Here is a 26446-nt window from a genome sequence, read left to right on the forward strand (position 1 = left end):
GCTGGAAGCTGGAAGCCAGTGACAACTGTACCATAGAAGCTAGTGAGCGATGCAATAGATATTGGAAGTGGCAACGATACCAGAACACCGCTGGAAGCTGGGAGCAGAGTAGGTTCAAAGCTGGAAACTGTTGTCAGGATCGCAGTAGATAGCCAGGAAGCAGAGCTGGAACACTGCAGGAGTCAGGCTGCACCGCAGGGTGGTAATTGGTGCCAGTCTCTTGGAGAAGCTGAATCACAGGAGCTGGAATACCTGGAAAGTCAAGCTGTAAAGTCACCAAACAGGAGAGACATGTATGCAAGGATTGACAACCAAAGCACTGACCATCATCCAGCCCTGGAGCAGGATATTTGTCCAGACTGCAGCGGATAGGCTGAAAACAACATGTGATGAAAAACAAACATGGCTGCGCCCAAGTTTTAAACTGGAGGGAAAGTCTGTTTGTACTTTACATGTGGGAATCGGTAGTAATGGCGGCGGAGGCCGCGGAGGGCAGGAGACGCCATACTTCAAACAAATAGATATTTTGTATAATGTTGCCATGCCAGCGCTGCCGCGATCACTGAAGAGAACCTTGAGACACAGAGATGCAGCACGCTGCCCGCAGACAGCGCAGGTGGAATCCAGGCCTGGAATGCTGGGCCAGTCTCAGGAGGCACTTAGCAGGTAAATATTAATGGGGCTAATAACCCGGATCGTGACACTTAGATATCAAGGATGCATACCTCCACATTCCGATTTGGCCACCGCATCAGGCTTATCTCAGATTTGCACTGTTAGACAGTCACTATCAGTTCCAGGCACTGCCATTCAGTCTCTCCACGTCACCGAGGGTGTTCACCAAGGTGATGGCGGGGATGATGGTTCTCCTCCGCAGACAGGGAGTGAACATAATTCCATATCTGGACGATCTGCTGATAAAGGCATCATCCAGGGAGAAGTTGTTGCAGTCCATTGCTCTCACGACTCATCTGCTCAGGAAACATGGTTGGCTCCTGAACCTTCCAAAGTCACATTTGGAGCCGACAAAGAGATTGTCTTTCCTGGGGATGATCCTCGACACGGAAGTGCAGAGGGTGTTTCTACCGGTGTAGAAAGCGTTGGTGATACAATCAATGGTCCGGGATGTCTTGAAGCCTACCCGGGTATTGGTTCATCAGTGCACTCGCCTTGGGGAAGATGGTTGCCTCCTACGAGGCTCTACAGTATGGAAGATTTCATGCTCGGTCCTTCCAACTGGATCTCCTAGACAAGTGATCGGGATCTCATCTACACATGCACCAGAGGATACGTTTGTCGCCGAAAGCAAGGATTTCACTCCTCTGGTGGCTGCAAATGCCTCACCTTCTGGAGGGCCGCAGGTTCAGGGTACAGAACTGGATCCTTCTAACCACAGATGCAAGTCTCAGGGGTTGGGGCGCAGTCACTCAAGGGGAAACCTTCCAAGGAAGGTGGTCAAGTTTGGAATCAATTCTTCTAATAAACATTCTGGAACTGAGAGCCGTATACAAAGTCCTTGGATGTTGTGAGGGCTTTGAAGATCTATGTGAAAAGGACTGCTCGTCACAGGAAATTGGACTCTCTGTTTGTCCTTTATGATCCCAAGAAAATTGGGTGTCCTGCTTCTAGGCAGACGATTTCTCGCTGGATCAGGTTCACTATTCAGCATGCATATAGGCCCTCATTCCGAGTTGATCGCTATCTGTTTTCGTTCGCAGCGCAGCGATTAGGGAAAAAACCGGCAATTCTGCGCATGTGTATGGGGCGCACTGCGCACGCGCAACGTACTTTCACAAAAGCCATTGTAGTTTCACACAAGGTCTAGTGACGCTTTTCAATCACACTGCTGGCTGCAGAGTGATTGACAGGAAGTGGGTGTTTCTGGGTGTCAACTGACCGTTTTCAGGGAGTGTTTAGAAAAACGCAGGCGTGTCAGATAAAAACGCAGGAGTGGCTGGGGAAACGTAGGCGTGGCTGTCCGAATGCAGGGCGTGTTCGTGACGTCAAAACAGGAACTAAATAGTCTGCATTAATCGCAAGCTAGGAGTAGGTCTGGAGCTACTCTAAAGCTGCACAAAATTATTTTGTAGCAGCGCTGCGATCCTTTCGTTCGCACTTCTGCTAAGCTAGGATACACTTCCAGAGGGCAGAGGCTTAGCATTTGCACGGCTGCTAAAAGCAGCTAGCGAGCGAACAACTCGGAATAAGTGCCATTCTACGGCAGGATTGCAGTGTTCAAAATCTGTTAAGGCCCACTCTACTCGTAAGGTGGGTTCTTCCTGGGCGGCTGCCCGGGGGGGTCTCGGCTCTACAACTTTGCCAGCGCTTCGTTATCCTGCAGTGGTTACTTGGTTCAGTACTGCTTTGTTCTTAGTTATGTACTGCGTTATTACTTGGTTCAGTAATGTTATTCAGCTTTTGCTGAGTTTTCAAGCTAGTTAGCTTGGTTTGCCTTGTTTGTGTGAGCTGGTGTGAATCTCGCCACTGTCTGTGTAAAATCCTTCTCTCGAAGTTGTCCGTCTCCTCTGGCACAGTTTCTAGACTGGGTCTGGTAGGAGGGGCATAGAGGGAGGAGCCAGCCCACTCTATTAAACTCTTAAAGTGCCCATGGCTCCTAGTGGACCCGTCTATACCCCATGGTACTAATGTGGACCCCAGCATCCTCTACGGGCTACGAGAAAAGGATTTACACATATATAAATATATAAGTACACTGCTCAAAAAAATAAAGGGAACACTTAAACAACACATCCTAGATCTGAATGAATGAAATATTCTTATTAAATACTTTGTTCTTTACATAGTTGAATGTGCTGACAACAAAATCACCCAAAAATTATCAATGGAAATCAAATTTATTAACCCATGGAGGTATGGATTTGGAGTCGCACTCAAAATTAAAGTGGAAAAACACACTACAGGCTGATCCAACTTTGATGTAATGTCCTTAAAACAAGTCAAAATGAGGCTCAGTAGTGTGTGTGGCCTCCACGTGCCTGTATGACCTCCCTACAACGCCTGGGCATGCTGCTGATGAGGTGGCGGATGGTCTCCTGAGAGATCTCCTCCCAGACCTGAACTAAAGCATCCGCCAACTCCTGGGCAGTCTGTGGTGCAACGTGGCGTTGGTGGATGGAGCGAGACATGATGTCCCAGATGTGCTCAATTGGATTCAGGTCTGGGGAACGGGCGGGCCAGTCCATAGCATCAATGCCTTCGTCTTGCAGGAACTGCTGACACACTCCAGCCACATGAGGTCTAGCATTGTCTTGCATTAGGAGGAAACCAGGGCCAACCGCACCAGCATATGGTCTCAAAAGGGGTCTGAGGATCTCATCTCGGTACCTAATGGCAGTCAGGCTACCTCTGGCAAGCACATGGAAAGCTGTTCGGCCCCCCAAAGAAATGCCACCCCACACCATTACTAACCCACTGCCAAACCGGTCATGCTGGAGGATGTTGCAGGCAGCAGAACGTTCTCCATGGCGTCTCCAGACTCTGTCAAGTCTATCACATGTGCTCAGTGAGAACCTGCTTTCATCTGTGAAGAGCACAGGGCGCCAGTGGCGAATTTGCCAATCTTGGTGTTCCCTGGCAAATGCCAAACGTCCTACACGGTGTTTGGTCTGTAAGCACAACTCCCACTTGTGGACGTTGGGCCCTCATACCACCCTCATGGAGTCTGTTTTTGATTGCTTGAGTAGACACATGCACATTTGTGGCTTGCTGGAGGTCATTTTGCAGGGCTCTGGCAGTGCTCCTCCTGTTCCTCCTTGCACAAAGACGGAGGTAGCGGTCCTGTTGCTGGGTTTGTGCCCTCCTACGGCCTCCTCCACATCTCCTGATGTACTGGCCTGTCTCCTGGTAGCGCCTCCATGCTCTGGACACTACGCTGACAGACACAGCAAACCTTCTTGCCACAGCTCACATTAATGTGCCATCCTGGATGAGCTGCACTACCTGAGCCACTTGTGTGGGTTGTAGACTCCGTCTCATGCTACCACTAGAGTGAAAGCACCGCCAGCTTTCAAATGTGACCAAAACATCAGCCAGAAAGCCTAGGAGCTGAGAAGTGGTCTGTGGTCACCACCTGCAGAACATCTCCTTTATTGGGGGTGTCTTGCTAATTGCCTATAATTTCCACCTGTTGTCTATTCCATTTGCACAACAGCATGTGAAATTGTGGACAGTTTGATTTCACAGAAGTGTGATTGACTTGGAGTTACATTGTGTTGTTTAAGTGTTCCCTTTTTATATATATATATACACTGCTCAAAAAAATAAAGGGAACACTAAAATAACACATCCTAGATCTGAATTAATGAAATATTCTTATTAAATACTTTGTTCTTTACATAGTTGAATGTGCTGACAACAAAATCACACAAAAATTATCAATGGAAATCAAATTTATTAACCCATGGAGGTCTGGATTTGGAGTCACCCTCAATATTAAAGTGGAAAAACACACTACAGGCTAATCCAGCTTTGATGTAATATCCTTAAAACAAGTCAAAATGAGGCTCAGTAGTGTGTGTGGCCTCCACATGCCTGTATGACCTCCCTACAACCCACACAAGTGGCTCAGGTAGTGCAGCTCATCCAGGATGGCACATCAATGCGAGCTGTGGCAAGAAGGTTTGCTGTGTCTGTCAGCGTAGTGTCCAGAGCATGGAGGCGCTACCAGGAGACAGGCCAGTACATCAGGAGATGTGGAGGAGGCCGTAGGAGGGCAACAACCCAGCAGCAGGACCACTACCTCCGCCTTTGTGCAAGGAGGAACAGGAGGAACACTGCCAGAGCCCTGCAAAATTACCTCCAGCAAGCCACAAATGTGCATGTGTCCACTCAAACGATCAGAAACAGACTCCATGAGGGTGGTATGAGGGCCCAACATCCACAGGTGGGGGTTGTGCTCACAGCCCAACACCGTGCAGGACGTTTGACATTTGCCAGAGAACACCAAGATTGGCAAATTCGCCACTGGCGCCCTCTGCTCTTCACAGATGAAAGCAGGTTCTCACTGAGCACATGTGACAGACGTGACAGAGTCTGGAGACGCCAAGGAGAATATTCTGCTGCCTGCAACATCCTCCAGCATGACCGGTTTGGCAGTGGGTCAGTAATGGTGTGGGGTGGCATTTCTTTGGGGGGCCGCACTGCCCTCCATGTGCTCGCCAGAGGTAGCCTGACTGCCATTAGGTACCGAGATGAGATCCTCAGACCCCTTGTGAGACCATATGCTGGTGCGGTTGGCCCTGGGTTCCTCCTAATGCAAGACAATGCTAGACCTCATGTGGCTGGAGTGTGTCAGCAGTTCCTGCAAGACAAAGGCATTGATGCTATGGACTGGCCCGCCCGTTCCCCAGACCTGAATCCAATTGAGCACATTTGGGACATCATGTCTCGCTCCATCCACCAAAGCCACGTTGCACCACAGGCTGTCCAGGAGTTGGTGGATGCTTTAGTCCAGGTCTGGGAGGAGATCCCTCAGGAGACCATCCGCCACCTCATCAGGAGCATGTCCAGGCGTTGTAGGGAGGTCATACAGGCACATGGAGGCCACACACACTGCTGAACCTCATTTTGACTTGTTTTAAGGACATTACATCAAAGTTGGATCAGCCTGTAGTGTGTTTTTCCACTTTAATATTGAGGGTGACTCCAAATCCAGACCTACATGGGTTAATAAATTTGATTTCCATTGATAATTTTTGTGTGATTTTGTTGTCAGCACATTCAACTATGTAAAGAACAAAGTATTTAAGAAGAATATTTCATTCATTCAGATCTAGGATGTGTTATTTTAGTGTTCCCTTTATTTTTTTGAGCAGTGTATATATATATATATATATATATATATATATAGTAATAATGGCAGCACTCGGAGACTTAAATGGTGGGAAGAAACCCTATGCAGGGTATATTTAAGTGTGTGATGTTTTACAGACCATATCCCCTTCCTCAGGACTGCCCCTGATCCCAATTGCCACCCTGCCAATGGAGCTGCAGGGTTTTTGCGCATGCGCTAGTCATATGAATAGTTTTCACCATCAAATACTTTCGATGCAATGGTTAGTTACCATTGCATCGAAAGTTTCAATATCGGAAACCCAGTCATCTTTTGTTGGTAGGCTTCCGATGTCCATCCCTAGCTGAGTCCGCCCTGAGCCCGCTATTCCTCTTCCTCCACCCCCCCCCCCCCCCCTGTGACCTTCATATACACCCTCTTTTCCTCCTCACACACTTTGTAATAATATTGGAGGTCATTCCGAGTCGTTCGCTCGGAAAATTTCTTTGCATCGCAGCGTTTTTCCGCTTAGTGCGCATGCGCAATGTCCGCACTGCGACTGCGCCAAGTAAATTTGCTATGAAGTTTGGATTTTTACTCACCGCTTTTTCTTCGCTCAGGCGATCGTAGTGTGATTGACAGGAAATGGGTGTTACTGGGCGGAAACAGGCCGTTTTATGGGCGTGTGGGAAAAAACGCTACCGTTTCCGGAAAAAACGCGGGAGTGGCTGGAGAAACGGAGGAGTGTCTGGGCAAACGCTGGGTGTGTTTGTGACGTCAAACCAGGAACGATAGGCACTGAACTGATCGCAGATGCCGAGTAAGTCTGAAGCTACTCTGAAACTGCTACGAGATGTGTAATCGCAATATTGCGAATCTTTCGTTCGCAATTTTAAGAAGCTAAGATTCACTCCCAGTAGGCGGCGGCTTAGCGTGTGCAATACTGCTAAAATCGCCTTGCGAGCGAACAACTCGGAATGAGGGCCATTATGTACACACTACAGTTATTTCATACAAGGAAACACTACATCCGTATCACCTGAACGGTTTGTTGCTAACTGCTGTTATTGCAGCCATGGTATATTATTATTAATTATTTATTGATTACCAGTTATTTACACACATATTCCACAGCGCTTTACAGAGAATATTTGGCCATTCAAATCAGTCCCTGCCCCAGTGGAGCTTACAATCTTTATTCCCTATTACATATACACACAGAAACATTCACGGTAGGGTTAATTTTGTTTGGAGCCAATTAACCTACCAGTATATTTCTCTGACGTCCTAGTGAATGCTGGGTACTCCGTAAGGACCATGGGGAATAGACGGGCTCCGCAGGAGACTGGGCACTCTTAAAAGAAAGATTAGGTACTATATCTGGTGTGCACTGGCTCCTCCCTCTATGCCCCTCCTCCAGACCTCAGTTAGAATCTGTGCCCGGCCAGAGCTGGATGCACCTAGTGGGCTCTCCTGAGCTTACTAGAAAAGAAAGTATTTGTTAGGTTTTTTATTTTCAGTGAGATCTGCTGGCAACAGACTCACTGCTACGAGGGACTGAGGGGAGAGAAGCAAACCTACCTGCTTGCAGCTAGCTTGTGCTTCTAAGGCTACTGGACACCATTAGCTCCAGAGGGATCGAACACAGGGCCCGACCTCGATCGTCCATTCTCGGAGCCGCGCCGCCGTCCCCCTTGCAGAGCCAGAAGACGGAAGAACCAGGAGAAAATCGGCGGCTGAAGACTCCGGTCTTCAATAAGGTAGCGCACAGCACTGCAGCTGTGCGCCATTGCTCCCACAGCACACCACACGCTCCGGTCACTGGTGGGTGCAGGGCGCTGGGGGGGGCGCCCTGGGCTGCAATAAGTATACCTTTTGGCAAATGTGCACATAATACAGTTATAAACTGTATATGTGCCTAATCCCCCGCCATTAACATTATTAAAAAAGCGGGAGAAGCCCGCCGCGGAGGGGGCGGGGCTATCTCCCTCAGCACACCGGCGCCATTTTCTCTTCACAGCTCCGCTGGAAGGACGCTCCCCAGGCTCTCCCCTGCAGTATACACTACAAGAAGGGTAAAAAAGAGAGGGGGGGCACATAAATTTAGGCGCAAAAGGTGATATAAGCAGCTATTGGGGGAAAATTCACTTTGTGTTAGTGTAAATCCCTCTGTTATATAGCGCTCTGGTGTGTGCTGGCATACTGTCTCTCTGTCTCCCCAAAGGACTTTGTGGGGTCCTGTCCTCAGTCAGAGCATTCCCTGTGTGTGTGCGGTGTGTCGGTACGGCTGTGTCGACATGTTTGATGAGGACGCTTACGTGGAGGCGGAGCAAGAGCCGATAAGTGTGATGTCGCCCCCTGCAGGGCCGACACCAGAGTGGATGGATATGTGGAAGGTATTAACCGACAGTGTCAACTCCTTGCATAAAAGGTTCGATGACGTAAGAGCTTTGGGACAGCCGGCATCTCAGCCCGCGCCTGCCCAGGCGTCTCAGAGGCCATCAGGGGCTCAAAAACGCCCGCTACCTCAGATGGCAGACACAGATGTCGACACGGAGTCTGACTCCAGTGTAGACGAGGATGAGACAAATGTACAGTCCACAAGGGCCATCCGATGCATGATTACGGCAATGAAAAATGTGTTGCACATTTCTGACATTAACCCGGTTACCACTAAAAAGGGTATTATGTTTGGGGAGAAAAAGCAACCGGTGACTTTTCCCCCATCTGATGAGTTAAATGAATTGTGTGAAGAAGCGTGGTGTTCCCTAGATAAGAAATTAGTGATTTCTTAGAGGTTACTAATGGCGTACCCTTTCCCGCCAACGGACAGGTTACGTTGGGAAACATCCCCTAGGGTGGACAAGGCGCTCACACGCTTATCAAAAAAGGTGGCACTGCCGTCTCAGGATACGGCCGCCTTAAAGGAGCCTGAAGATAGAAAGCAGGAGGCTATCCTGAAGTCTGTGTATACACACTCAGGTACTATACTGAGACCTGCAATTGCTTCAGCATGGATGTGTAGTGCTGCAGCTGCTTGGTCTGATACCCTGTCAGATAACATTGATTCCCTTGACAGGGATACTATTTTGCTAACCATAGAGCATATTAAAGACGTCGTCTTATATATGAGGGATGCACAGAGGGACATTTGCCGGCTGGCATCTAGAATTAATGCAATGTCCATTTCTGCCAGGAGAGTATTATGGACTCGGCAGTGGACAGGTGATGCTGATTCTAAAAGGCACATGGAGGTTTTGCCTTATAAGGGTGAGGAATTGTTTGGGGACGGTCTCTCGGACCTCGTATCCACAGCAACAGCTGGGAAGTCGACTTTTTTACCTCAGGTTCCCTCACAGCCTAAGAAAGCACCGTATTATCAAGTACAGTCCTTTCGGCCTCAGAAAGGCAAGCGGGTCAGAGGCGCGTCCTTTCTGCCCAGAGGCAGGGGTAGAGGGAAAAAGCTGCACCAGACAGCCAGTTCCCAGGAACAAAAATCCTCCCCTGCTTCCACTAAGTCCACCGCATGACGCTGGGGCTCCACAGGTGGAGCCAGGTGCGGTGGGGGCGCGTCTCCGGAACTTCAGCGACCAGTGGGTTCGCTCACAGGTGGATCTCTGGGTTCTACAAGTGGTATCTCAGGGATACAAGCTGGAGTTAGAGGCGTCTCCCCCTCGCCGTTACCTCAAATCAGCCTTGCCAGCTGCTCCCAAGGAAAGGGAGGTAGTAATGGCGGCAATTCACAAGCTGTACCTTCAGCAGGTGATAATCAAAGTTCCCCTCCTTCAACAGGGACGGGGTTACTATTCCACAATGTTTGTGGTACCGAAACCAGACGGTTCGATGAGACCCATTCTAAATTTGAAATCCTTGAACACTTATATAAGGAAGTTCAAGTTCAAAATGGAATCGCTCAGGGCGGTTATTGCAAGACTGGAAGAGGGGGATTTTATGGTGTCACTGGACATCAAGGATGCTTACCTACATGTCCCCATTTACCCACCTCACCAGGAGTACCTCAGGTTTGTGGTACAGGACTGTCATTACCAATTCCAGACGTTGCCGTTTGGTCTGTCCACGGCACCGAGGGTATTTACCAAAGTAATGGCCGAAATGATGATACTCCTTCGAAAAAAGGGAGTTATAATTATCCCGTACTTGGACGATCTCCTTATAAAGGCAAGGTCCAAGGAGCAGTTGTTAGTCGGAGTAGCACTCTCGGGAAGTGCTACAACAACACGGCTGGATTCTGAATATCCCAAAGTCGCAGCTGATTCCTACGACGCGTCTGCTGTTCTTGGGCATGATTCTGGAAACAGAACAGAAGAAGGTGTTTCTCCCGGAGGAGAAGGCCCAGGAATTGTCATCTCTGGTCAGGGACCTCCTGAAACCAAAACAGGTGTCGGTGCATCACTGCACGCGAGTCCTGGGAAAGATGGTAGCTTCTTACGAAGCAATTCCCTTCGGCAGGTTCCATGCAAGGATCTTTCAGTGGGATCTGTTAGACAAGTTGTCCGGATCGCATCTTCAGATGCATCGGTTGATCACCCTGTCCCCGAGGGCCAGGGTGTCTCTGCTGTGGTGGCTGCAGAGTGCTCATCTTCTTGAGGGCCGCCGATTCGGCATTCAGGACTGGGTCCTGGTGACCACGGATGCAAGCCTCCGAGGTTGGGGGGCAGTCACTCAGGGAAGAAACTTCCAAGGACAGTGGTCGAGTCAGGAGACTTCCCTACACATAAATATTCTGGAACTAAGGGCCATTTACAATGCCCTGAGTCAAGTAGAACCCCTGCTTCAAAACCAACTGGTGCTGATTCAGTCAGACAACATCACGGCGGTAGCCCATGTAAACCGACAGGGCGGCACAAGAAGCAGGATGGTGATGGCAGAAGCCACAAGGATTCTTCGATGGGTGGAGAATCACGTGCTAGCACCATCAGCGGTGTTCATTCCGGGAGTGGACAACTGGGAAGCAGACTTCCTCAGCAGGCACGACCTCCAGCCGGGAGAGTGGGGACTTCATCCAGAAGTCTTCAAGCTGATTGTAAATCGTTGGGAAAGGCCACAGGTGGACATGATGGCATCCCGCGTCAACAAAAAGCTAAAAAGATATTGCGCTAGGTCAAGGGACCCTCAGGCGATAGCTGTGGACGCTCTAGTGACACCGTGGGTGTACCAGTCGGTTTATGTGTTCCCTCCTATTCCTCTCATACCAAAGGTACTGAGGATAATAAGAAAGAGAGGAGTAAGAACTATACTCATCGTTCCGGATTGGCCAAGAAGAACTTGGTACCCGGAACTACAAGAAATGATCTCAGAGGACCCTTGGCCTCTGCCGCTCCGACGGGACCTGCTACAGCAGGGGCCCTGTCTGTTCCAAGACTTACCGCGGCTGCGTTTGACGGCATGGCGGTTGAACGCCGGATCCTAATGGAAAAGGGCATTCCAGATGAAGTCATTCCTACGCTGATAAAAGCTAGGAAGGATGTGACAGCAAAACATTATCACCGCATATGGCGAAAATATGTTGCTTGGTGTGAGGCCAGGAAGGCCCCAACAGAGGAATTTCAGCTGGGTCGATTTCTGCACTTCCTACAGTCAGGAGTGACTATGGGCCTAAAATTGGGATCCATTAAAGTCCAGATTTCGGCCCTGTCTATTTTCTTTCAAAAAGAACTGGCTTCACTGCCTGAAGTTGAGACGTTTGTAAAGGGAGTGCTGCATATTCAGCCCCCTTTTGTGCCTCCAGTGGCACCTTGGGATCTCAACGTTGTGTTGGATTTCCTAAAATCACATTGGTTTGAGCCACTTCAGACCGTGGAGTTGAAGTATCTCACGTGGAAGGTAGTCATGCTGTTGGCCTTGGCTAGGCGTGTGTCAGAATTGGCGGCTTTGTCCTGTAAAAGCCCATATCTGATTTTCCATATGGACAGGGCAGACTTGAGGAATCGTCCCCAATTTCTCCCAAAGGTGGTATCAGCGTTTCATTTGAACCAACCTAATGTGGTGCCTGCGGCTACTCGGGACTTGGAGGATTCCAAGTTGCTGGACGTAGTCCGGGCCCTGAAAATCTATGTTTCCAGGACGGCTAGAGTCTGAAAAACTGACTCGCTGTTTATCCTGCATGCACCCAACAAGCTGGGTGCTCCTGCTTCAAAGCAGACTATTGCTCGCTGGATCTGTAGCACGATTCAACTTGCACATTCTGCGGCTGGACTGCCGCATCCTAAACATAGGCGTGCGCAGCACATTTTATTAGGGGGTGCACGATTGGAGTGGCGTGTCTAGCACTGCCTACTGGGCTATAATATATATCTATATCTATATATCTATCTATATATATATATATATATATATATATATATACATAGAGTGGTCGAAGTGGAAATTGTAAAGTGGCGGTATGGAAAAGTGAAGGCGTGACCACTCAAAAGGGTGCGTGTCCTTTAATGTAGTTTACCACACTACATACCGATTACACATATTATGCACCACAATAGTAGGGCCCCTTATACTATCTAGTACTGGTGCACCTTTCACATTATACCACACTGTATGAGCCGAAATTCACATTATAGCACTCGGAATGAGCCGAAATTCACATTATAGCATATGGTATGAGCCGAAATTCACATTATAGCATACGGTATGAGCCGAAATTCACATTATACCACACGGTATGAGCCGAAATTCACATTATACCACACAGTATGAGCCGAAATTCACATTATAGCACTCGGAATGAGCCGAAATTCACATTATAGCACATGGAATGAGCCGAAATTCACATTATAGCACACGGTAAGATCCAAAATTCACATTATAGCACACAGAATGAGAGGAAATTCACATTATAGCACTCGGAATGAGCCGAAATTCACATTATAGCACATGGAATGAGATGAAATTCACATTATACGACACAGTATGAGCCTAAATTCACATTATAGCACACGGAATGAGCCGGAATTCACATTATAGCACACAGAATGAGCCGAAATCCATATTATGCCTCATGGAATTAGACAAAATTCAGGGAAAGTGACAGCAGGGACATAGGGACAGTGATGGAGAGAGGGACAGCAAGGGCATACAGTAGGGACTAGGGAGAGAGAAAGGCAGCAGGGTAAGATTACCTATTTAGCAGCGTGGTGCTGAGGATGCTGTGGTCTGCGGTGCATGAGGAGGCTGTGGTTGGCGTGGGGTGGAGGAGGCTGTGGGCCTCGGAGATGGTGCAGAGAAGGATTGAGGGTGGCAGAGGATCCTGAGGGCGGCGGTGGTGCAGCGGTGGAGGAGGCAGAGGGCGGCGGCGGTGCAACGGAAGAGGACGGAGGAAGCTGTGGTCGGCGGCCTTTGGTGGTGCGGCACTGCACTGGCTCCTATGACCCGCGACTACTATTTCAAATCTGCCGCGGACCGGTAGCCAATCAGCTGATTGGCTACCGGTCCGCGGCAGATTTGAAATAGTAGTGCCGCACCACCAAAGGCCGCACACACATAGGCCCTCATTCCGAGTTGATCGGTCGCAAGGCGATTTTAGCAGAGTTACACACGCTAAGCCGCCGCCTACTGGGAGTGAATCTTAGCTTCTTAAAATTGCGACCGATGTATTCGCAATATTGCGATTACTAACTACTTAGCAGTTTCAGAGTAGCTCCAGACTTACTCTGCCTGTGCGATCAGTTCAGTGCTTGTCGTTCCTGGTTGACGTCACAAACACACCCAGCGTTCGCCCAGGCACTCCCACCGTTTCCCCGGCCACTCCTGCGTTTTTTCCGGAAACGGTAGCGTTTTCAGCCACACGCCCCTGAAACGCCGTGTTTCCGCCCAGTAACACCCATTTCCTGTCAATCACATTACGATCGCCGGAGCGAAGAAAAAGCCGTGAGTAAAAATACTATCTTCATAGTAAAGTTACTTGGCGCAGTCGCAGTGCGAACATTGCGCATGCGCACTAAGCGGATTTTCTCTGCGATGCGATGAAAAATACCGAGCGAACAACTCGGAATGAGGGCCATAATAAATATATATATATATATATATATATATATCCTCCAAATCAGTAGGCACTCCAAATCAGTATTCTCAGATAACTGCCGTGGTGCACAGCTAACAATTGGATACAGAAGCAGCGAACAGCGGCACTCCTAACGGATTTGTAAATGAGACAAGACACCTACAGTAGGTCCGATAGCGAAGTTTCGGATTTTACTCTGTCCCCAGGCTACAGGTACAGCTTTACCTGTAGCCCGAGGACGAAGTAAAATCCGAAACTTCGCTATCAGACCTAGGTGTCTTGTCTCATTTACAAATCCGTTAGGAGTGCCGCTGTTCGCTGCTTTTGTATATATATATATATATATATATATATATATATATGTGTGTGTGTATATATATATACATACATACACACAGAGAAACTACTGAATGCATGGCTCAGCTCTAATATATATATATATATATATATGTGTATATATGTATATATATATATATATGTATATATATATATATGTATATACATGTATGTATATATATATATATATATATATATACATGTATACATATATAGATATGCATATACACTTACACGCCCAGACACATTTGAATACAGGTAAGATGCCTATGTGCTGGTCCGCCCCTGCACTTTGTGGTGGAGGCTAGCATGGTCCTAGCTCAGTGGCGGCTCAATGCGCCGGAATCTGACCTACTCCGCAAAGGAACATGGGAGGAGGAGCTGCTGCAGCAGGGCATGCGCAGCAGCCCTCCTCCCGGAGCGGCCGCCATATTTGTTAGGGGCAACCGATGCCAGCACGGTAAACTGGCTGCCCCGTCAGCTGTGCCGGCGCCGCATCCCGCATTACGCCCGTACCGGCGCTACCGCAGGCGGCTCTGCTCAGATTTGCGAGTGCAGAGCCGCACGCAGCGCCAACCATCGGGTATTATAGGGTGCCGGACATTAGGGGGTGCCTGTGCGCACCAGGCACCCCCCGTGCGCACGCCTATGATCCTAAATCAGTAAAAGCCCATTCCACGAGGAAGGTGGGCTCTTCTTGGGCGGCTGCCCGAGGGGTCTCGGCTTTACAACTTTGCCGAGCTGCTACTTGGTCGGGATCAAACACTTTTGCAAAATTCTACAAGTTTGATACCCTGGCTGAGGAGGACCTTGAGTTTGCTCATTCGGTGCTGCAGAGTCATCCGCACTCTCCCGCCCGTTTGGGAGCTTTGGTATAATCCCCATGGTCCTTACGGAGTACCCAGCATCCACTAAGACGTCAGAGAAAATAAGAATTTACTCACCGGTAATTCTATTTCTCGTAGTCCGTAGTGGATGCTGGGAGCCCGTCCCAAGTGCGGACTTTCTGCAATACATGTATATAGTTATTGCTTAACTATAGGGTTATTGTGATGAGCCATCTGTTGAATGAGGCTCAGTTGTTGTTCATACTGTTAACTGGGTATAGTTATCACAAGTTGTACGGTGTGATTGGTGTGGCTGATATGAGTCTTACCCTGGATTCCTAATCCTTTCCTAGTAATGTCAGCTCTTCCGGGCACAGTTTCCCTAACTGAGGTCTGGAGGAGGGGCATAGAGGGAGGAGCCAGTGCACACCAGATATAGTACCTAATCTTTCTTTTAAGAGTGCCCAGTCTCCTGCGGAGCCCGTCTATTCCCCATGGTCCTTACGGAGTACCCAGCATCCACTACGGACTACGAGAAATAGAATTACCGGTGAGTAAATTCTTATTTTTTGGATTGTGGGAGTAATACGGAGTACCCAGAGAAAACCCACTCAAGTACAGGGAGCAAATACAAACTCTGCACAGTTAGATTCATGGTGGGAATCAAATCCATGACCTCAGTGGTGTAAGGCAGTAATACTAACCACTACACCATCCGTACTGCCCTAATATTATGTGCAGATTTTATATTTTCTTACATTGTTTTCTTCAGTTTTGCTTTTAACAACTTATTATGATTTCCAGAAAAAAATATTTATTATTGCAATATTCTTTTCACTGGTAAATGGAGTAGTAAATAGACTGTTTTATATAGGTAATTTATAAAAAAAAAATGTCAGTAAAAGTATGGGGTCTTTTATATAGGGGATGCTTGGGACTTTGAATCTCCAAATGTTTATAACCTCGAGCACTATGTCTAAAATTTCTAAAAACATATCTAAAAGGTAACTCCCCTCTCTGACTGTGGTAGTTATTGGTTTTTGCTTTGCTGTGAGTTCCACTAATGAATAAGCCCCTTGGTGTGCAACAGGCATCAAACTGTAAATGAGGGCAGGGCCGGCCCGAGCCTAATTATTTGGGTAAGCGAATAGAGATTTTGGCGCTCCTCACTTTGAATATGTGGGAGGAGGTACAACAGGGGTTGGGTATCAATTGGTGCATAAACCTGTAAATTGTGAAAGTTTGGGCTGTGAGGGTGAGTGTTATGTCAAACAATCATAATATATAAAAGTATACAAATACAGAAATATACATTTGTAAGTAATATGCATTAGGAGAGAAAATTGCTGTATATTCCCACAAAAAAAACAGAACTATTCTAAATATATAAGGAAGGCCACATTGAGTCTACACACACATTATTTATATAATACAGGTTGAGTATCCCATATCCAAATATTCCGAAATACGGAATTTTCCGAAATACGGACTTTTTTGAGTGAGTGTGAGATAGTGAAATCTTTGTTTTTTGATGGCTCAATGTACACAAACTGTTTAATACACAAAGTTATTAAAAATATTGTATTAAATGACCCTCAGGCTGTGTGTATAAGGTGTATATGAAACCTAAATTAATTGTGTGAATGTAGACACACTTTGTTTAATGCACAAAGTTATAAAAAATATTGGCTAAAATTACCTTCAGGCTGTGTGTATAAGGTGTATATGCAACATAAATACATTCTGTGCTTAGACTTAGGTCCCATCACCATGATATCTCATTATGGTATGCAATTATTCCAAAATACGGAAAAATCCGATATCCAAAATACCTCTGGTCCCAAGCATTTTGGATAAGGGATACTCAACCAGTATATATATATATATACTGTGTGTATATATATATATATATATATATATATATACACAGGTTGAGTATCTCATATCCAAATATTCCGAAATACGGAATATTCCGAAGTACGGACTTTTTTGAGTGAGAGTGAGATAGTGAAACCTTTGTTTTTTGATGGCTCAATGTACACAAACTTTGTTTAATACACAAAGTTATTAAAAATATTGTTTGAAAACTCAATAAAAATTTAATATAAAAAAAAATAAAAAAAAAATATTGTATTAAATGACCTTCAGGCTTTGTGTATAAGGTGTATATGAAACATAAATGAATTGTGTGAATGTACACACACTTTGTTTAATGCACAAAGTTATAAAAAATATTGGCTAAAATTACCTTCAGGCTGTGTGTATAAGGTGTATATGTAACATAAATGCATCCTGTGCTTAGACTTAGGTCCCATTACTATGATATCTCATTATGGTATGCAATTATTCCAAAATACGGAAAAATCCGATATCCAAAATACCTCTGGTCCCAAGCATTTTGGATAAGGGAGACTCAACCTGTATGTATATATATATATATATATATATATATATATACATACATATACACACACACTACTAACACAGCCAGATCCACATAAAATACATTGTAATTGCCCACTGGTTTATATTTGTGCTGAGGGCTCAAGAAAGCCAAGAAAGGATCTATGTGAAGGGCCAGGTGGGGCTAAAATGCATCTAGTTCCTCTCATAGACTCCTCCCCCGCGATGGGAGAAAGAGAGGAGGAATAGGGAAAGATGAGAGAGAGCAGGAATAGAGGAAATAAAAATGTGAAAGGAGGAATGTTAAGAGATGGGAGAGAGAGTTGAAAAAGGAAGAGTAGGAATAGTGGGAGATGGCAGAGAGAGAGAGAGAGAGAGAGAGAGAGAGAAGGAATATGGAGAGAGGAGAAATAGGGCAGACAGGAGACAGAGAGGAAGAATAGAGGGAGATGGCAGAGAGAGAGAGAGAGAGAGAGAGAAGAGGAAAAGAGGGAGTTGGGAGAGGAATAGGGGGAGATGGCAGAGAGAGAGAGGAGGAATAGGGGAAGACGGGGAAGACAGAGAGGAGGAATAGAGGGAAATGGCAGAGAGAGACAGGTGGAAAGGAATTGGGGAAATGGCAAAGAAATAAAGATCTGTAATTTATTCAGAGCAGGAGAAGGCAGCAAGGTATTTCTGGCTGCAGATGCTTCCTTTGGCCGTCAGTGGTCTCTGCAGTAACTACTGTATATGTCCACCAACACCTAGACCAGGGTTCACAGTCATGGGTGGTGGTAGAATAAGGAAAAGAAGGTTGTTTGTGGGAGATGAGAGATGAGGGGAAATATAGAGGAGAAGCATGTCAGAGGTAGTCATGTCAGGTCCATACCTGACAGGGTAGATGAAGTTGTCGGAGGGAGTCAGGGATGGAGGGGGGTATATGAAAAATAAGAGTGTCAGAGGAAGTTATGGTCAGTTATAGAAAGGGGGTGTATAGGGAAGATAAGGTTGTCTGAGGGAGTGGCGGTCACGGATGGGGGTATATAGGGAAGATGAAGTTGTCAGAGTAAGTCAGTGATGGGAGGTATTGGAAAGATAAGGTTGTTGGACGAAGGCACGATCAGGGATGGGGAAGTTTAGGTAAGATAAGGTTGTCAGAGGGAGGTATGATCAGGATTGAGGTCAATAGGGAAAATAAGGATGTCAGAGAGAGTGAATGTAGGGGATGGGGGGGGGGGGGGAATAGGGAAGATGAAGTTTTCATTATGGCAGTCAGAGCTCCTCCTATGAGTAATTACATCTAACTATGCAGCACTCTCAGATGGTCAACTCGCTATCCCCCCACAAATCACTGTCTCCCTCTCCTCCTCCCCCCCCCCATAACAAGCTGCCCCAGTCCCACTACTCCTTCTCCTCCATCGCTCCTTCCCACCTACTCTCTTTCAGTACCTCTTCCAGCATGACAGCATGGGCAGGTCCTCCACAGAGCCGTATCGCTCCAGTCAGGAACACACACAGAGGGCCATCACTGGGGGGATGACCAAAGGCGCCGGACACTCTGCACCATCTTCCGCCTTCGTGGTGGTCGAGGAGGACAGGAGCTGTGAGTGGATGCGCACACAGTGACAGGTCCGCAGTCAGGCAATGAAGCCGCGGGGTGACGCCTCAGTTGCGGAGGTGTTCAATGCTATCACAGCTCCTGAGTTGTGGTAGGCAGCATCCTCTCGGTATGGCTGCCAAACCACACCCCCTATGTCTCCATGGCTGTTTGCGCCCTCCATCCCGTGGCGCTCTACTCGGCCGCTTAACTGGCGTAATGGGTGGTTCAAGAGCAATTCCTGGGATTGTGCCAGGATTAAAAGATCGTCGAGGTATGGAAAGATTCTTATCCCCTGCTTGTTGAGAAGATAAGCTGCCATAATCACCATAATCTTGGTAAATACTCGGGGGGCTGTGGCTAACCCAAAGGGTAAGGCCTGGAACTGAAAATGTTGCTGGAGGATGGCGAACCTCAGGTAACACTGATGATACAATGCTATAGGAACATACAGGTAAGCATCCTGTATATCCAGAGATACCATGTAATCCCCTGGTTCCATGGCCAAAACTATGGAGCGTAACATCTCCATGTGGTACCCAAATGTATTTGTTTAACATTTTGAGATTGAGAATTGGCCGGAATTACCCATTTGGCTTCTGAACCAAAAACAGGTTGGAGTAAAAACCCTGTCCCCATTGTGCAGGGGGTACTGGAATAATTACTCCTGACTGAAGCAATTTCTGAACTGTTTCTTGTAGGGCTCTGGCCTTCACCTCTATATGAGATGGACTGGTGCAGAAGAACCTTCGAGGAGGCTGCTTCTTGAAAGGGAAAACATAACCCAGAGATACCGCTTCTTACACCCAAGCATCTGTTGTCGACTGCTGCCATATGTGTGCAAACTGAAGAAGTCGGCCCCCTACCCTGGGGTCCCCCAGGCGTAGGCCCGCACCATCAGGCTGATGGCTTATGTTCTGGTTTGGAAGCTGGCCCTCTGGCCTTACCACATCTATTGTATTGGGGCTGCTTAGAATCACTTTTACCTTTAGGCCTGGGGTTATAATTGGCAGGAAACCTGACCTTCTTGGATTCTGCTTCTGACTCCAGAATATCTGTCAATTCCTTACCAAACATAATGTTCCCAACAAAAGGCAAAGATTCCAAAACCTTTTTAGATTCTGAATCAGCTTTCCATGTATGTAGCCAAATTGCTCTGGGAGCAGCTACCGTTAAGGCTGACGCTTTGGAAGCAATAGTACCCATATCTATTGCCGCTTCTTCTAAGAATACCGCAGCCTGCTTCACGTGAGCTATATGAGATTCCTGCTCCCTAGTAGGTGCCGAAAGCCCGTCTTCCAGTAGTCAGCCCATTCAGCTACCGCCTTTGCCATCCAAGCCGAAGCCATAGCTGGCCTTATGACTGCCCCTGACAGAGAAAATATGGGCCCTCATTCCGAGTTGATCGCCCGCTAGCTGCTTTTAGCAGCAGTGCAAACGCTAAGCCGCCGCCCTTTGGGAGTGTATCTTAGCTTAGCAGAAGTGCAAACGAAAGATTAGCAGAACTGCTCGAAAAAAATGTCATGCCGTTTCTGAGCAGCTCCAAACCTACTCCTACCTTGCGATCACTGCAGACAGTTTAGTTCCTGCTTTGACGTCACAAACACGCCCTGCATTCGGTCAGCCACTCCCCCGTTTTTCCAGGCATGCCTGCGTTTTTACCTGACACGCCTGCGTTTTTTAGCACACTCCCGGAAAACGCTCAGTTACCTCCCAGAAACGCCCCTTTCCTGTCAATCACTCCCCGATCAGCCGTGCGACTGAAATGAGTCACTCGAGCTTGTGTAAAACAGCATAGTTTTGGGTGAAAGTACTTGGCACGTGCGCACGGCGGCCCATACGCATGCGCAGAAGTGCCGCTTTTTTACCTAATCGCTGTGCTGCGACCGAAAGCAGCTAACAATAAACTCAGAATGAGGGCCATGGTTTTCAAAAACCCATCCACTCTTCTGTCTGTGACATCATTTAATAATGTTGATGGTAAAGGCAATATAGATTTTCGCACTAATCGAATGACGTGCGTATCTACCTTAGGAGGCACTTCTCTTTTTAAACAGTCCCCAGTTGAAAAAGGGTAATAGGAATTCCATTTTTTTTTGGAATTCTATATTTTTTATTGGGTGTAGCCCAAGCTTCCACCATGATTTCCGTCAGCTGATCTGACCCTGGAAACTCGACCCTAACTGTTTTGGGACGTTTAAACACAGGTGCCTTAGTTTTTTAACACCGGCTCTGCTGAATCCTCTAGGGATAGAATAGCCTTCATTGCTCCAATTAATTCAGCTATATCCTCTGAGCTGATACCTTCTATGTGTTCTTCATATGCTGAAGCAGAGTATATAGAGTTATCATCATCTGATGTATCATCCTGTGTAGCCTGTGAATTTGATGATATATTTACCCTCGGTTTATCAGCTTGTTTCTTTGGATAAACTGTTGGGGATATACCGTAAGAAAGGAGCTGCATGTATGGGTTAATAGTGTACCCTACACCTGAGATTGAAGCTGTAGGGCCAACCGTTCAGCTATACTGGACAAGGTCTGTGCAAACATAGCCCAAGGCGGATCTACCTGCCGTTGAACAGGGATCTGCCTTACAATCTGCTGAAACGCAAAACAATTTGTACATAACCCAACATGTGCCAGATCCTGAAAGGATAATCCCAGTTTGCAGGACAAACATGTTATGAGTGTTGGTGTTACTGTTAATGTAACCTCGTCACCTTTGCCGTTCTTAGACATGATAAATAATCAGCTTTTCACAGTATACTACACAATTTGTGACTGTAATCACTTTACTATATTTAAAGTGATATCAATCTGACCCCATCCCATGCACCAGCATTGAGGCTCAGAAGAAACCACTGCCAAACATATATAAAGTCACCAATCACACTAGCAGTCAGTCACATGTTATATATTAGTAATATGAACATATTATCAACTACAAACTAGAGATGTGCACTTGAAATTTTTCGGGTTTTGTGTTTTGGTTTTGGGTTCGGTTCCGCGGCCGTGTTTTGGGTTCGACCGCATTTTGGCAAAACCTCACCGAATTTTTTTTGTCGGATTCGGGTGTGTTTTGGATTCGGGTGTTTTTTTCAAAAAACACTAAAAAACAGCTTAAATCATAGAATTTGGGGGTCATTTTGATCCCAAAGTATTATTAACCTCAAAAACCATAATTTCCACTCATTTTCAGTCTATTCTGAATACCTCACACCTCACAATATTATTTTTAGTCCTAAAATTTGCACCGAGGTCGCTGGATGACTAAGCTAAGCGACCCTAGTGGCCGACACAAACACCGGGCCCATCTAGGAGTGGCACTGCAGTGTCACGCAGGATGGCCCTTCCAAAAAACACTCCCCAAACAGCACATGACGCAAAGAAAAAAAGAGGCGCAATGAGGTAGCTGTGTGAGTAAGATAAGCGACCCTAGTGGCCGACACAAACACCGGGCCCATCTAGGAGTGGCACTGCAGTGTCACGCAGGATGGCCCTTCCAAAAAACACTCCCCAAACAGCACATGACGCAAAGAAAAAAAGAGGCGCAATGAGGTAGCTGTGTGAGTAAGCTAAGCGACCCTAGTGGCCGACACAAACACCTGGCCCATCTAGGAGTGGCACTGCAGTGTCACGCAGGATGGCCCTTCCAAAAAACACTCCCCAAACAGCACATGACGCAAAGAAAAAAAGAGGCGCAATGAGGTAGCTGTGTGAGTAAGATAAGCGACCCTAGTGGCCGACACAAACACCGGGCCCATCTAGGAGTGGCACTGCAGTGTCACGCAGGATGGCCCTTCCAAAAAACACTCCCCAAACAGCACATGACGCAAAGAAAAAAAGAGGCGCAATGAGGTAGCTGTGTGAGTAAGATAAGCGACCCTAGTGGCCGACACAAACACCGGGCCCATCTAGGAGTGGCACTGCAGTGTCACGCAGGATGGCCCTTCCAAAAAACACTCCCCAAACAGCACATGACGCAAAGAAAAAAAGAGGCGCAATGAGGTAGCTGTGTGAGTAAGATAAGCGACCCTAGTGGCCGACACAAACACCTGGCCCATCTAGGAGTGGCACTGCAGTGTCACGCAGGATGGCCCTTCCAAAAAACACTCCCCAAACAGCACATGACGCAAAGAAAAATTAAAGAAAAAAGAGGTGCAAGATGGAATTGTCCTTGGGCCCTCCCACCCACCCTTATGTTGTATAAACAGGACATGCACACTTTAACCAACCCATCATTTCAGTGACAGGGTCTGCCACACGACTGTGACTGAAATGACGGGTTGGTTTGGACCCCCACCAAAAAAGAAGCAATTAATCTCTCCTTGCACAAACTGGCTCTACAGAGGCAAGATGTCCACCTCATCATCATCCTCCGATATATCACCGTGTACATCCCCCTCCTCACAGATTATCAATTCGTCCCCACTGGAATCCACCATCTCAGCTCCCTGTGTACTTTGTGGAGGCAATTGCTGCTGGTCAATGTCTCCACGGAGGAATTGATTATAATTCATTTTAATGAACATCATCTTCTCCACATTTTCTGGAAGTAACCTCGTACGCCGATTGCTGACAAGGTGAGCGGCGGCACTAAACACTCTTTCGGAGTACACACTTGTGGGAGGGCAACTTAGGTAGAATAAAGCCAGTTTGTGCAAGGGCCTCCAAATTGCCTCTTTTTCCTGCCAGTATAAGTACGGACTGTGTGACGTGCCTACTTGGATGCGGTCACTCATATAATCCTCCACCATTCTTTCAATGGGGAGAGAATCATATGCAGTGACAGTAGACGACATGTCCGTAATCGTTGACAGGTCCTTCAGTCCGGACCAGATGTCAGCATCAGCAGTCGCTCCAGACTGCCCTGCATCACCGCCAGCGGGTGGGCTCGGAATTCTGAGCCTTTTCCTCGCACCCCCAGTTGCGGGAGAATGTGAAGGAGGAGATGTTGACAGGTCGCGTTCCGCTTGACTTGACAATTTTCTCACCAGCAGGTCTTTGAACCCCAGCAGACTTGTGTCTGCCGGAAAGAGAGATCCAAGGTAGGTTTTAAATCTAGGATCGAGCACGGTGGCCAAAATGTAGTGCTCTGATTTCAACAGATTGACCACCCGTGAATCCTTGTTAAGCGAATTAAGGGCTCCATCCACAAGTCCCACATGCCTAGCGGAATCGCTCCGTGTTAGCTCCTCCTTCAATGTCTCCAGCTTCTTCTGCAAAAGCCTGATGAGGGGAATGACCTGACTCAGGCTGGCAGTGTCTGAACTGACTTCACGTGTGGCAAGTTCAAAGGGCAGCAGAACCTTGCACAACGTTGAAATCATTCTCCACTGCGCTTGAGACAGGTGCATTCCACCTCCTATATCGTGCTGAATTGTATAGGCTTGAATGGCCTTTTGCTGCTCCTCCAACCTCTGAAGCATATATAGGGTTGAATTCCACCTCGTTACCACTTCTTGCTTCAGATGATGGCAGGGCAGGTTCAGGCGTTTTTGGTGTTGCTCCAGTCTTCTGTACGTGGTGCCTGTACGCCGAAAGTGTCCCGCAATTCTTCTGGCCACCGACAGCATCTCTTGCACGCCCCTGTCGTTTTTTAAAAAATTCTGCACCACCAAATTCAAGGTATGTGCAAAACATGGGACGTGCTGGAATTTGCCCAGATTTAATGCACACACAATATTGCTGGCGTTGTCCGATGCCACAAATCCACAGGAGAGTCCAATTGGGGTAAGCCATTCCGCGATGATCTTCCTCAGTTGCCGTAAGAGGTTTTCAGCTGTGTGCGTATTCTGGAAACCGGTGATACAAAGCGTAGCCTGCCTAGGAAAGAGTTGGCGTTTGCGAGATGCTGCTACTGGTGCCGCCGCTGCTGTTCTTGCGGCGGGAGTCCATACATCTACCCAGTGGGCTGTCACAGTCATATAGTCCTGACCCTGCCCTGCTCCACTTGTCCACATGTCCGTGGTTAAGTGGACATTGGGTACAGCTGCATTTTTTAGGACACTGGTGACTCTTTTTCTGAGGTCTGTGTACATTTTCGGTATCGCCTGCCTAGAGAAATGGAACCTAGATGGTATTTGGTACCGGGGACACAGTACCTCCAACAAGTCTCTAGTTGGCTCTGCAGTAATGATGGATACCGGAACCACGTTTCTCACCACCCAGGATGCCAAGGCCTCAGTTATCCGCTTTGCAGCAGGATGACTGCTGTGATATTTCATCTTCCTCGCAAAGGACTGTTGGACAGTCAATTGCTTGGTGGAAGTAGTAAAAGTGGTCTTACGATTTCCCCTCTGGGATGACCATCGACTCCCAGCAGCAACAACAGCAGCGCCAGCAACAGTAGGCGTTACACGCAAGGATGCATCGGAGGAATCCCAGGCAGGAGAGGAATCGTCAGAATTGCCAGTGACATGGCCTGCAGGACTATTGGCATTCCTGGGGAAGGAGGAAATTGACACTGAGGGAGTTGGTGGGGTGGTTTGCGTGAGCTTGGTTACAAGAGGAAGGGATTTACTGGTCAGTGGACTGCTTCCGCTGTCGCCCAAAGTTTTTGAACTTGTCACTGACTTATTATGAATGCGCTGCAGGTGACGTATAAGGGAGGATGTTCCGAGGTGGTTAACGTCCTTACCCCTACTTATTACAGCTTGACAAAGGCAACACACGGCTTGACAAATGTTGTCCGCATTTCTGTTGAAATACTTCCACACCGAAGAGCTGATTTTTTTGGTATTTTCACCAGGCATGTCAACAGCCATATTCCTCCCACGGACAACAGGTGTCTCCCCGGGTGCCTGACTTAAACAAACCACCTCACCATCAGAATCCTCCTTGTCAATTTCCTCCCCAGCGCCAGCAACACCCATATCCTCCTCATCCTGGTGTACTTCAACACTGACATCTTCAATCTGACTATCAGGAACTGGACTGCGGGTGCTCCTTCCAGCACTTGCAGGGGGCGTGCAAATGGTGGAAGGCGCATGCTCTTCACGTCCAGTGTTGGGAAGGTCAGGCATCGCAACCGACACAATTGGACTCTCCTTGTGGATTTGGGATTTCGAAGAACGCACAGTTCTTTGCGGTGCTTTTGCCAGCTTGAGTCTTTTCATTTTTCTAGCGAGAGGCTGAGTGCTTCCATCCTCATGTGAAGCTGAACCACTAGCCATGAACATAGGCCAGGGCATCAGCCGTTCCTTGCCACTCCGTGTGGTAAATGGCATATTGGCAAGTTTACGCTTCTCCTCCGACAATTTTATTTTAGATTTTGGAGCCCTTTTTTACTGATATTTGGTGTTTTGGATTTTACATGCTCTGTACTATGACATTGGGCATCGGCCTTGGCAGACGACGTTGCTGGCATTTCATCGTCTCGGCCATGACTAGTGGCAGCAGCTTCAGCACGAGGTGGAAGTGGATCTTGATCTTTCCCTAATTTTGGAACCTCAACATTTTTGTTCTCCATATTTTAATAGGCATAACTAAAA

This window comes from Pseudophryne corroboree, chromosome 1, assembly GCF_028390025.1.
Source record: "Pseudophryne corroboree isolate aPseCor3 chromosome 1, aPseCor3.hap2, whole genome shotgun sequence".
NCBI classification, from domain to species: Eukaryota; Metazoa; Chordata; class Amphibia; order Anura; family Myobatrachidae; genus Pseudophryne; species Pseudophryne corroboree.